Here is a 12,393-nt window from a genome sequence, read left to right on the forward strand (position 1 = left end):
TCTGACACCGCAAATATACACAAATTTTTTCATAAACAATGCAACAGATACCATCAGCGTATCAACTTGACGTGTTAACTGTGTACCCCAAACAGCGCTCCGGCCCTATACAGCTGTGTGTCGTCGATAACCGTGTATAGGTGTATACGTTAGGGTGTATATTTGCTATTCAAAACCATCGACGGCAGGTATAGGTTTGTTAATTGCTGCGCTCTGATTTATTTATTTATTTGTTTTCTTGCAGGAACTGACGAAGCGACTTGGCGAAATATATTTTCCTTCTAAACAAAACGTCTGATCCTGTTTTTCATGTTTTTAACTACAAGTTTTACTTGTTAGTTGTGCATAAGTATGGTGTAAACAGAGCCGATGACCTCTTTTTGCGGCCCGAGCCATTTTCGGCACCGAGACGGCCCAATAAAATGCTGAAGATAAACCCTTTCGGCGAAAGAAATTTTCGCCGAGGCTTGTTACGCAAGCAAACATAATAACAAACACGATATATCCAAAGCAGCGAGGTTTCTCTTGTTTTTCAATTGACAACATACAGGCCGAAAAGGTCGACCATTTTACCTTCGCTTTTTGCTGCGAGTTTGTCGTATCAATTAAAATAGGAGTTGTACACGTTACCTAAAGGTCAGTAGTGTATCCAGATCCCTATCAAAAATAAAATCAACTTTACATGTCAGAAACTTGTGGAGCTGGAAATAACTCTAGTGCTCCAAATATCTCGATTAAAGTTTTAAATTTAACGCGATTCAAAATTAAGTAAAGAATACCACGACAAGGTCTTTGCCTAAATATTGTGTTGTCCCGTGGTTCAATGAGACCGACATCACATAAATAAAAAGAACTTTGTCCATAATCATTTGGAAAGAAAGAAAGAATAACATCCCCAAGACTTTTGTTTTAACAACGCCAAGAATTAAAACTGTGCCGTTAAAAAGGCTGCGTACGACACCTAGTGAGCGAAAATCCGTATTTTGTTTTCCGCACGGTACACATACCGAATAAAACACTAAATCTACCTAAGTGCAGTTGATTGAGAAAACATAATTATACTAAGAAAAACAAATATCTTGAATAGTTACAGGGTTTTAACGGATCTCTAAGGTTTATGATATTTTAGGAAATGAGTCATTGAAGTATAACGGTAGATCTTATTCTACATTAAAACAGATTGATGGCATCTATGTGCATGTTTTATGATTCACTCAGCTAACCAAAGATGTAACATAAGAATTTAAAATGGTAAAGTTAACACCATGTTTAATATCGTTGTTAAACTATCATAGTTGATGTATACGATGTTAATTCCACTTTGCGTTTGTTTGATAAAGTTTGCATCGCGTATCGGTCATTTTAAACAAAATGGAGTATTCAGTGTCTTTATGCATTTCTTTTGTTAAATTGTGTAATAGTACGATATTATTTTATTATTTTCCAACAATCCTGCACACCAGAATTGTTGTCTTATCCTAAATTAGATTGGTATAAATGCCGCTCTATACCTATCATGACAAACGTATAGTTCAAAAACTTAAGAACTATTTCAATAATTGTCAAAGTTAAACTAACCGAAAAACTGTTTCTAAGGTTAACAATTATCAGTCAAAGAAGTATCTTAGAATGTCAATGTTTTATATAATTTAAAAACTTTTTTATGAGACCACTTCAATTAATTAAAACAGTCCGCAAGTGTTTACGTTTGATGCACAAAGCCGGAACGATTTTCGTTTCCAACATATGCACGTATTTCTTTATGTGCAACTGAACGGGATTGTGTTTTCACTACAGTTTTGACATTTGCATATCGTATAAGACAATACCCGAATAAAAACAGGATCAGATATTTTAAGGGATATATATTCAGCTTATGCATGCATCGTCAGTTCATGTAAACAAAGTAAAATACATATAGCATAGTAATAATAAAATTAACGAAAAAGTCAAAAACGTTCTTTTTTGAATGCAACATTTTTGGTAAAAATGGTGTGGGCCCACTCGCGGCTCCTAAAATTCGATGTGACCTCTGCGAGGTCGTTACCCCCAGTTTGGGGACCTCAACAAGCGACCCAGTAAATAATAAGGCCATCCTAAGTATGTTACACGTCCGTTTGACAAGCAACGGCTCAATGCCTCGGCATAAACAAAGCCTACAGTTACATGCACGGTATTTCTGTAATCGAATTAATCAGACAATCTCTTGCGGTTGGCATTTACGCGGATAACACAAAGTCGAAGTTTGCTAAGTGTCAGTCAGGACCACAAAATACTTATCTCAAGCAGTGTTATTTCGACTTGCTGAACGCCCGACTTCATTCTCAAAAGTCACACCGAACAGATTTGCGGAGGGGGGCGGCGGATCGTGCGTCATACTACGTCATCGCCTGTAGTCTGGCAACGATGCGTGACTTCACTGGTTCAGGTGTCGTGTATTCTGTCTTGGGTAATTAGCGATGTGAGTGAACCTCTTTGATATGGAAACCTCTCTGCAAGCTTTACACGAAAATATCACTTTTTGATCTAATGTGTTTTCTTACGCTGTATTATTATTGTGGTCTCTCAGATTAAAAAAGCAATCAAGTATATTGTTGCCTGTTAGACCCCTTGTGGACTTCTGATGTGGAATCAGTTAAGCCAGTTCTTTCCAAATAGTTTTAAGAGTCTCGGATGACATCGTCAATTTCTCGCCAAATGTTACATCTATGGATATTGTAGTTTTTTGAAAATTATTATTATTATTTTTTTAATTCCAATGTCAGACTATTTCAAAACCCTTTCTCGGCGTTTCTCAACCTATTGGTCGCAATCCAAAATTGATCGCCGACTGTGGTAGCTTTATATGTTTAGATTTATTGATATTGGTTAAACAAGATTTCTCCACAATTTGAAAAACCTGCGGAAGCAATGGAAAGACATGGTGAATGGGTCATATAAATTGAGTCCCAACATATTAATGCTATAACGGAGTGTTGCTCTTCCAGCAGTATATATGATAGATCGACGTTTCGACGTGCTATACAGGACTTCTTCATCAGGATACTGACGTATCGTGCAAAACAGATTCCTTATAAATGGAGAATAACAATTTGTGCGATTCAAACCTTGTACCAACGCTCATTGGTTTAAGAGCGCGCGATAGCTTATCGGCATTTGAACGTCAGTATTTACGTTCATCGTGCTGGCGCGTGAATAGATATTCCACGACTCAAGAAATATTAATGCTAATTTATCTTTATTGGCTTACGAAATGTCCAGTGTAGAAAATTGGTTTGGCAAAACTTTGCTGTTATCCTCATGCGCGTTTGGTACTTGGGTAGCCGCGTAAAAAGATTGAGAAACACTATGGGGTATTCGAAAAATGCTTGCCGAAACAAAAAAACAAGAAATCTTCTGTTTATTGCTGCTAAAGGATGCGGAAAAATTGATAAACAAAAGGGGCGGATGACCAAAAAGTTTGCGAAGTCCTGAGTCAAAGAAACAATGGCAATTTTGCTAGGTGTTAGTTAGAGGTACTTAAACATAACATGGTAGAAGATATAGTCGAAACCGCGCAAAGCTAATTTCAAGAAATCCCATGAATTTGTAAAACGATTAAAATACTTGCAACGTCATACCGTTACCGAGTAGTCTTGCGAAAATTTGCGAAACCAGCTTTCCGCGTGGAAATTCTTTTACCTAGAAATTGACAAAAAAAACGCCAGAAAACCTCAATAAAACCGCTGCGAACAGCAATAAGCCAAAAGTCGATCGGAAAACCCCGACAGTTCACCTAGGTTTGGGTAAACACGGCCTGAAATCAAATCCGCAAAAAACCGTAAGGATTTTCACGGCGGCCGCTAAATCCGAGCGGATTTTGCCTCGTCGGAATGCTTTTATCGATTAGGCGCAAAAATTCGCGGCCGAAATAAAGACAAAGGAATAAGTTTTTTTTTGGCTTCGGACTGGTCGCTCGATTTGCCGGAGGCTATTTGACGCTTTAAGGTTATAAGTCCACAACAGTTTCTCAATTGTTATAAGCCAGGCCTGCATAACTCAAAATGGAAGAGGGGCGTAACAAGAAAACTATTTTCACGAGCCGCGTAATTAATGTAACCATTGTAAGGGGTGAATCGAAAAAGAAATATATCCGAATTATGAAAAAAATTAATGAATACAACCGTTAGCTTATATTCTTAAACTTATGCAATATAATTGTAGCAACACTTTATAATCGAAGTTAAAAAAAACCTTGCCGTGGTTCTTAAACTGTTTTAAGTTTTAAATCCTCTTTGCTTCTTGAAAATATTGGTGGACCCTGTCAATTTTTTGAACTGGGATTTTTTAAATCGCCCTATGATAATTACTCTAATATTCCATGTAGTTCTCTTACAAACAACTTAATTTGTATATAAGCTGTCAAATGTTGTTTTCTAAATATTATCATGGGAATTGATGTGTTCCGCCAAATATAATTCATAAGTCAAATATTTAATAGATGTTGCGCAGATCTCTGCCCCATATGACCCCGAGGGGTCTGCAGACCACTGTTTGGATACCATTGTACCTGCAAAAATGGTTCTACATCGAGAGGGCAGCATTAAAAGGTTGCACGGACCTTGTCCGTTATTCAGGCCTTTTTTAAGCAACCGCACTAAAAGGCTTGGCGCTCGCCGCGTGAAATCGGTTTATTTGGCGACAATCTTCTCGCATTATCGCCCGTTGGCAGCTCGCGTAAACAGCCAATACTCGGGAAAACTCGCTTCCCTGAAAAGCCGTCGCCGTGTGTATGTAAACGGCCTTTACTTTTACGAGCCTATTCGCTTCCGTCTTTTTTGCGTGCGAATATTTCCGCCCATTTTTCGCGGCAAACGTGTAGGTGTTGAAAGGCTTGCGTCACTTAGTTGTGATTCGAGCGTGTGCACTCTGTTTACATGCGTCGATGCGGCGTCTTTACGCGTAATGCGTACCTGCGTTTGACTTATGCGCGCAATAACATCAACAGCAACCAGAAAGCTGAGCTTGCAGGTTGCAATGCTCGGATTCCGATGAGATTTCGATTCAAGCAAACAGCGAGCGATTTTGAACAGAGGTTTGCGTATTTTTCTCTTAATTTGTTATGAACTTTCAACACTCATGAACCTCTTGAATATAATTGTTACAATTTGTTGTTTTTATAATTAGAAAAAAAAAGCTTAGTCTCCCCCAAACACACACACATAAACACAAATCTCTTTTAAAAAACTAAACGACCTAATACTTTGTAAACTATATTCCCTTTATAATATCTATAGTTAAAAAAGCCACAAAATTAAAGCCCTCAAAAATTAACCACAGAGATGGACTAAAGCTTGCACTTACACACAAAGAAGTATTGAAAAACAAGATGTCGTTCAAGGTTCAGTCAGTTCCGAGTGCAAAATATTGCAAACTTATTTGTCCGTTTTCACGACCGCTCCGGAAATCAGTCGTGTACCTTTTACTTTCATTTTCATATAAACTCTCATTTTCATATAAACTTGAGGCAGGAAAAAAGTGCATTGAAAACTGTATAGGTCGTGTAATCCAGCATAGGAATTGGCAAATCGAAAATCCTTGCTAAAACATTGAGCTTGGTTTTTAGTGGCTTTATTACCTGCCCTGGTTGCGTCTCCTCGCCGCATCTTGTTGTGATGCGAAAAATATTTATCAAAATCGCATTAGCCGTGATTAATACAAAGTAAAACGGTCGTTTGGCAAGTGTAGGTTGTTTGTGGGTAAAACGGAATACAAGTCTCAACAATGAGACTCATGTTCAACCTCGTCTATTCATCAAGATCGCGGCCCACAAAAGACTGCAGGGTTCATCTCGGGTGCAAAAACCTGCGCAAACTCCGTTTTGCGGTCTAACTCGTTTCTCATTTCCCCGTAATAAGCTTGTTTTGCTGCCGTTTCTTGCGCCTGGAAGTTGGATGAACTACCATGGACAAATACGCTTTTTCTTCAGCTGCTTTATATTTCGGTATTGGGTTTCCGCGGATAACTTTGCTTCATGTAAGTCTGAGTATTATCTGTCTGTCTTGGATTGAACTAGGAGCAACTCCTGGGATTTTTCCAATAATTCGACCTAATGCTTTATCGTTTCGATATACGTCTAGCAATTTCAGGAGTTTAACTTTGTCATCGGCGCAAAGTCTATTATTATTCTTTTTCTCAAAGGGCTATTAAGTTAAGGCCATAACATTCTTCAGACGACAACGAAACTAAGTAGAATCAGTCGATAGCCAAATCGTATAAACATCGTTGATCTCACTTTAAAGGCTTCTTATTATCCGCGATGTTGTGTAAAACACGATGAACATATTAGTCATCTCTGTGTCTGATTTTCGACGAAACGTGCATAAACTTGGCATGACATGCTGCTCGAATTTAACCAAGTCTTAATGTATCAGTGCTAAAATTACTTGGTGTTTAAAAATTTCTACCCCGAGGGCTTTGCCTCTGTTAAAAGAGTAAACACCATTGAAACCTGCAGTTTTTTAGCTTAAGTTTCGTTCGGAAACAACCGATCAATGCTCCGACAAACAAACATACAGACAGAACACAAAACGCGCAAAAGTGCGACCTTCTCTGATGTCACAATCCCTTCCACCCACCGTAAACATATTTATCGACCATTAAAGCTAAAGGGTCATAATAAGTATTTGAAACAAATAGTAAAAACGTCAAAAAAGTAAAAACGTCGACCCAGTGTCTTTTTGTCTTGTTGATTATTACTTGATTGTGTTTGTTGTAGATGAAAACTATGTTTGGGAGGCTATAACACAACTTTTTCGGCTAGTAGAGGCAGCCCAGTCCGTTATCTTCCCAATCGCTGGAAAATTTTACCAAGCATCAAATAAAAAAAATGCCCGAAAAACTGACTGACGATTCTGTTTCGCGCAAACCGACCGTTGCACTTGGAAAGCCCGAAAAAGGAGAAATGACGAGCGGCGGTTTCCAAGCTTTGAGTCGGGGTCGATCGGTCGATGACCTTATGCGATCCAACAACGAGATACGAAGCCAGAAAGAACAGCCTGCCTCCTTGTTAGGATTCAAGGGTGGGGCCTTGCCTCGTTTATTTTGCCGCTTGCATTTTGTTCGCTTTTTATCGCACCAATTAAGCTGGCCGATAGCGATCGTGTCGAAATTACACGGCACCGCGTATAGCGGGCCTGCTGTGCAAATGCGCGGACTTGCAACATTTTCAAGTCTCTAAAAACTAGGTTAAGCGCCGGAGCGGCAAAGAACTTGCTAACGCGGCCGATCGGTGAGGCACTAAAAAGCAATCAAGCCTTCTGAATTTGATAAACTTAAAATTTTGTTTCCATGAACATTTTTTGTGTTTATTTCTGCTTGAACTTTTAGACGCGGGTAATTTCGATGTTTGAATAAGTGTTTGGATAAATCTTGAATTGGGCGATTTCCGATAGAGATGGTCGTAACTCATTGATTTACCAAGATACAAGACATATTAGACTGTCGGTTATAATGTCTATACCCATAATGTCAAGTTCAAATTGCCATAGTTTAATTAAATAATAAGGTAAAACGTTGCTTTCTATATGGCGTAAAATCGTTTGCCTGCCTTTACTTCGATTAGGATAGATCGATATCGATACCAACACGGTATCGGACGTTCACCGATAATACCAACACGTATCGGACACAGGATCTCATACAATCACCTGTCGATATGTTTCGCTGAGCCAAAAATAAACCAAACGACTGGGATTCGTGCTGCAGTTAAAACTCGAAGGCCGGATCACGAAAAGTAGGTCGTCTCAGATGAAAACGTGGCATTTCGACTTGTATATGATCCGCGCGCCCGAGAGATCTCGTCTAATCAGGTGCTTTTATCGCGGCGCATTCGCGTTGAGCCTTGCAATTTCACGCCCCTGCAAAGGCTGCCGGTGCTCTTTGCAAAAAGATGGCAAAAAAGCGCCGGCGCTGATGCTAAAACGTGTGTTTCTCGTCACGTCTAACGCTTTTACACGTTTCTGAAGGTCAGCTCATAGGCCTGAAGGCGCATTTACAAGCACGAAGTGCACAACATACGACTCTTGTCATGCGGCTATTTTTGTAGGGTTTATGCGAGAGACGTGATTTTTTGGGTAGGATAGCATGCAAATTTAGTCACCTTTCTCCTTTATTTAAAAGCACATGCAAAAGTTCTCTATGTAAATAAACATCTTGCGAAAAACGTACGCTTATAGGAGTTAGGATGCAGCAGGTTAGAGCGTTTCGGTTTTTAAGTGAAAATCTATTACGCCTTTTGTGCCTTATTTTGTAGTTGGAAGAGCAATGGTCTGGGAAAGGATAAAATAGTTAGGGAGAGTCTCAACGCAAACCATAATCTTAAGTAAGGTTAGTTGGAAGTATGTTGATACACCATAAAACTAAATGGTTGTTCGCTGCATGATGATTTTCCTACTACAAATTGTGTCGATTTTTTGCCATTTTATTATTACTATAAAAAGAATCAAAAATGAATTCCTTTCTCACGCTTAAGACTCATGCCTTTCTAAAATTGCTGATCCCAGTTACGTTACGTTTTAAATTCCCGTGTTAAAATTGTTTGAGTTCTACATATTTTTTTTGTTTTCAGGAGTTCTACACAATAGTTTTGGGCAAGCATATATTTTTAAGGTAGGCTGTTGCATAAAACTGTTTTAGAAATGCCCGTTTTATGTTTGTGCAAGGTCTTATGTACTAAACGCAACAGTTAGTAGCTCATTTGTTACACAATTATAAAATTATCCGCTCGATGCCGCTATAGCAACGCTATTCTCACGAATCAAAGCGACAGACGCGTTTACGCACGTAATCTTTTGCTTCTGATGGCATCTGGTGCGAATAAAATAAAATTAATCCAAATTATAATCCAATTACAGTTTGATTCAGAGCGGCGCTTGAGTTCAAATGCATCTGTTTGCTTTTGACAACGCGTGTTTAACCATTCGTTGATGAACAATTTAGTCACACAGGAGTATGCAAGAAGAATTGAGTTTTTTTTAACTAGTAATATTGTTAACCTACTAATTTAAATTGGTAAACTCGTCCGTGTATGAGCAAATCTCAATTAAAAATAACAAAAACGCGAAAAAATGCCAGCAAATGGTTTCACGAAATAAATTTGAAAAAAATAACCCAAATTAAATTAAAAATATTAAACATAAACATCTTATTTTAACCCAAGCTTGCTAACCACCTCAATTTTGACTAAATATGTATTAATTGAAAACTATTAAACTTCGCCAAATTATTTGCCCAAATGCTTGATGTCCAAGTCAAAGTATTTGTCCAAAATACTTCGGTTTTGAGTCTAGTAGTTTCAAAACAGTGAATTAATTGAATTTAGGTGACTTATGGCACATGCGGCCATGCATTTGTAAAGAGTGTAACATGTTAGGTACTGCTTGCCATAAACAAATCAACATTCATACCACATTTTAGGGTCTATGACCAGTCGTTTGACGGCAATAGATTGGAATTTGACATTAAGCACAACAATGAGCACTCTTAAAGAAATCGTTATTGCGGAAATAATCTCCCTCAATTGGGCAGTTGTTATTGGTCAGCCGGTGTAAAAACTCGTAAAATTCAGCTTTAAAGAGATTTTACCACTCAGTAATCTGTATTCCGCTTCCCTGTTTTGTAAAAAAACAACAGCAGTAAATTGCTCGCAGGTCGCGCGGCTCTGCTGCCATTTCGAAACACGAGTTGTACTGAAGAGCCCGCAACAAATTGCCTCGTTAAATGGTTGAACAGCGAACGAGCGAGCGAGACGAATCGATTCCAAAACAGGTTATTCTTGATTTTTTTAGTAGCGCCATACTTAGCTTTAACTCAAATGCAGCAAAATTGCAGGCGCTATCGCAGATTTCACGCCTGCCATTTTTTTGGACGTCAAAAATCTCCGTCGTGTGCGGCGGTGGCACCTTTTCAAGTAAAACCATCCGTTTAAAGCAGTTTCCGACTTTTTTGTCTAGGTCAGTGGTTCTTAACCCTTTTCCTTGCTGCACCCCTTACAAATAACCAACCAGCTCTCGCAACCCCTTCTAGAAATGCTTGAATAACAAAATCATTGGAATTTTATTTTTATACAAGTAACTGGTAATACAATAACACACTACCAAAATGTGAGTTAAATTTACATTTAATTGAACATAAATGACATTATACATTTTTCTGTGTCTGATTCAGCATCCCCACATCCCCTTGGAACAGTTCTCGCACTCCTTGGGGTTGCGACCCCTGGTTAAGGAACCCTGGTCTAGGTATTTGGTCGGTCGTTAGATATTGTTGGTATCGATATATTTTAACCACTTTGTACAAAGAACAAGTTAAACGATGAAATAAATAATAAATTCACGCACAAAATGAAAAAAACGGAGGCTCGCATAGTTTGATTAAAATACAATGCACTGATGATAGTAATAAACAGTCCTTCTTGTAATTGTAATTGTTAGCCAATGTTTCGGTAACCTATTTAAATCGCCGTCTTCGGAATGAATGACTGGGTAGCTTTCCAGAGGAGCTGTTTTTGATTATTATGATTATTATTATGCCTGGTAGCAACAGTTTATATACTGTTCTCAAAACTTAAAAACAATATTATTCTTTAATCGCTATAACTGTTGTAACGGATATTTGTGGCATTTGTTTGGTTAAGTTGTTTGGACCGCTCCACTACCTAAATATCCTAGCTCAGAACGGGCGGGATTTGAAGCAAAGACCCTCGGAACCGGCGACCTGAAGACAAGCACTCACACTGCTCCCTGGCGGCAAAGCCTTGACGCTAATCCGCGCAAAGCCTGACAGGATTGGCGGGGATCGTTGCGCTAATGCTTCGCGCCCCGCGCACGCTCAAGCCTTCGAAGTAGGCTAATTACAGGCGGCCGCTGCAGTCAATAAACTTAAGCGCTCGAAGCCGCACAAACACAACAAGCCAGTGGAGACAAGCAGGCGCCTATGTTCTTTGCTGCTGATGCTGTTGCTGCTGCTTACGACTTATACGTCTTACCTCGGCAATAATTAAACTCTCCAAGGCAGCGCCAGTTGGCAGAGGGCCGCGTTTCAGTCAAACCCGCAGCGTGACGTCACGTAAAACTGCGAAGGGTAACGATCCCTTTTGTGGTTTTCGTTTTAACGATTTGCCTGTAACCTTTATGTACACTCCCCCTAGGGACTCGTGTGACCCTCTCAATCGAGTGAGCAACGCCTGGCTATTGAAGCAGGTGTAAAACTACTCTGTATTCTGTCTAGTTGACTGTAAAAACGTGCACGTTTGTTACAACGTATTTCGATCTTTTTTATCAAGTCTATAAATCAATGCTCAACCATTTTTTTATCATCATGTCAAGTAAACCAAGCGGAGCTGTCGCATTAACATTTAAAAAACTACATACATCAGTTGAAACCTACACCTTTTTTCTAATATCCACAAGGTAAAACACTAATGTTTTCATTAAAACTTTGTGAAGCATCTTTGTATACCTTTTAGTACTGGAGCACCTCATGCATATTTTGGTGCACCGTGCACACCGGTCGAAGAGCACTGCTATAAATCACAGTTACCCAAACAATTTATCTTACATTAACAAAAATACAATTGTCCAATAAGCTAATGCATCAACTCACAATGTCGTCCTTCGGGAATTTTTGTTTGTAGCCCTTACGTTTGTGTTTTCCGCAGTATTTAAATTATATTTGGGAGACCCTACATTGCTTGGCTTAAAACGCAGGGGTAAAATAAAATGTCTATCTTGTTAGCTAAAAAATTTGTATATTTTTGGCAAAGTAGCCTATACGATATGACTTTTGCCACCTTTTGACAAGATAATAATTAGAGTTCAACAAACATTACACGCTCGATTTTACAAATGAAAAGACAAATGTCAAACAAACAATATGCAACTATTTATAAGTGAGTCCTTATCGTCAATCGTTTCAAACGATTTTAAAGCGACCACATCATGCTGTAAAAAGACACATGGGTAAACAATTACCGCACTGTCTGACAAAAACGTGCACGTTGCTGCCCTGTTGGTTTGTTTTTACAAGCGTATAAACCAGTGTTTCTTAAACAATATAATCCTGGTTTAACATAAACAAACATACAAAACTTATCACGGTTATTTTTTCGCCCTATTTTAACCTATAGCCTGAACAGAATAAATGCAATGTTAAACCTAATGTATACACCAGGGTTGTCCAACATGAGGCACACGTGCCAAAAATGGCACGCGACCTAATAAAAAATGGCACGCAAGCCCCCCAAAAATACAGCCTATTGTCAAAAAAGCTAAATTTGGTATACAGCCAATTGGCATTGTTTATTCACAATACAAAACAACTCCAGCAATTACGACAACAAACAATTACTGCTGA

The sequence above is a fragment of the Ascidiella aspersa genome, chromosome 3, assembly GCF_963924565.1.
Source record: "Ascidiella aspersa chromosome 3, kaAscAspe10.2, whole genome shotgun sequence".
Taxonomy (NCBI): Eukaryota; Metazoa; Chordata; class Ascidiacea; order Phlebobranchia; family Ascidiidae; genus Ascidiella; species Ascidiella aspersa.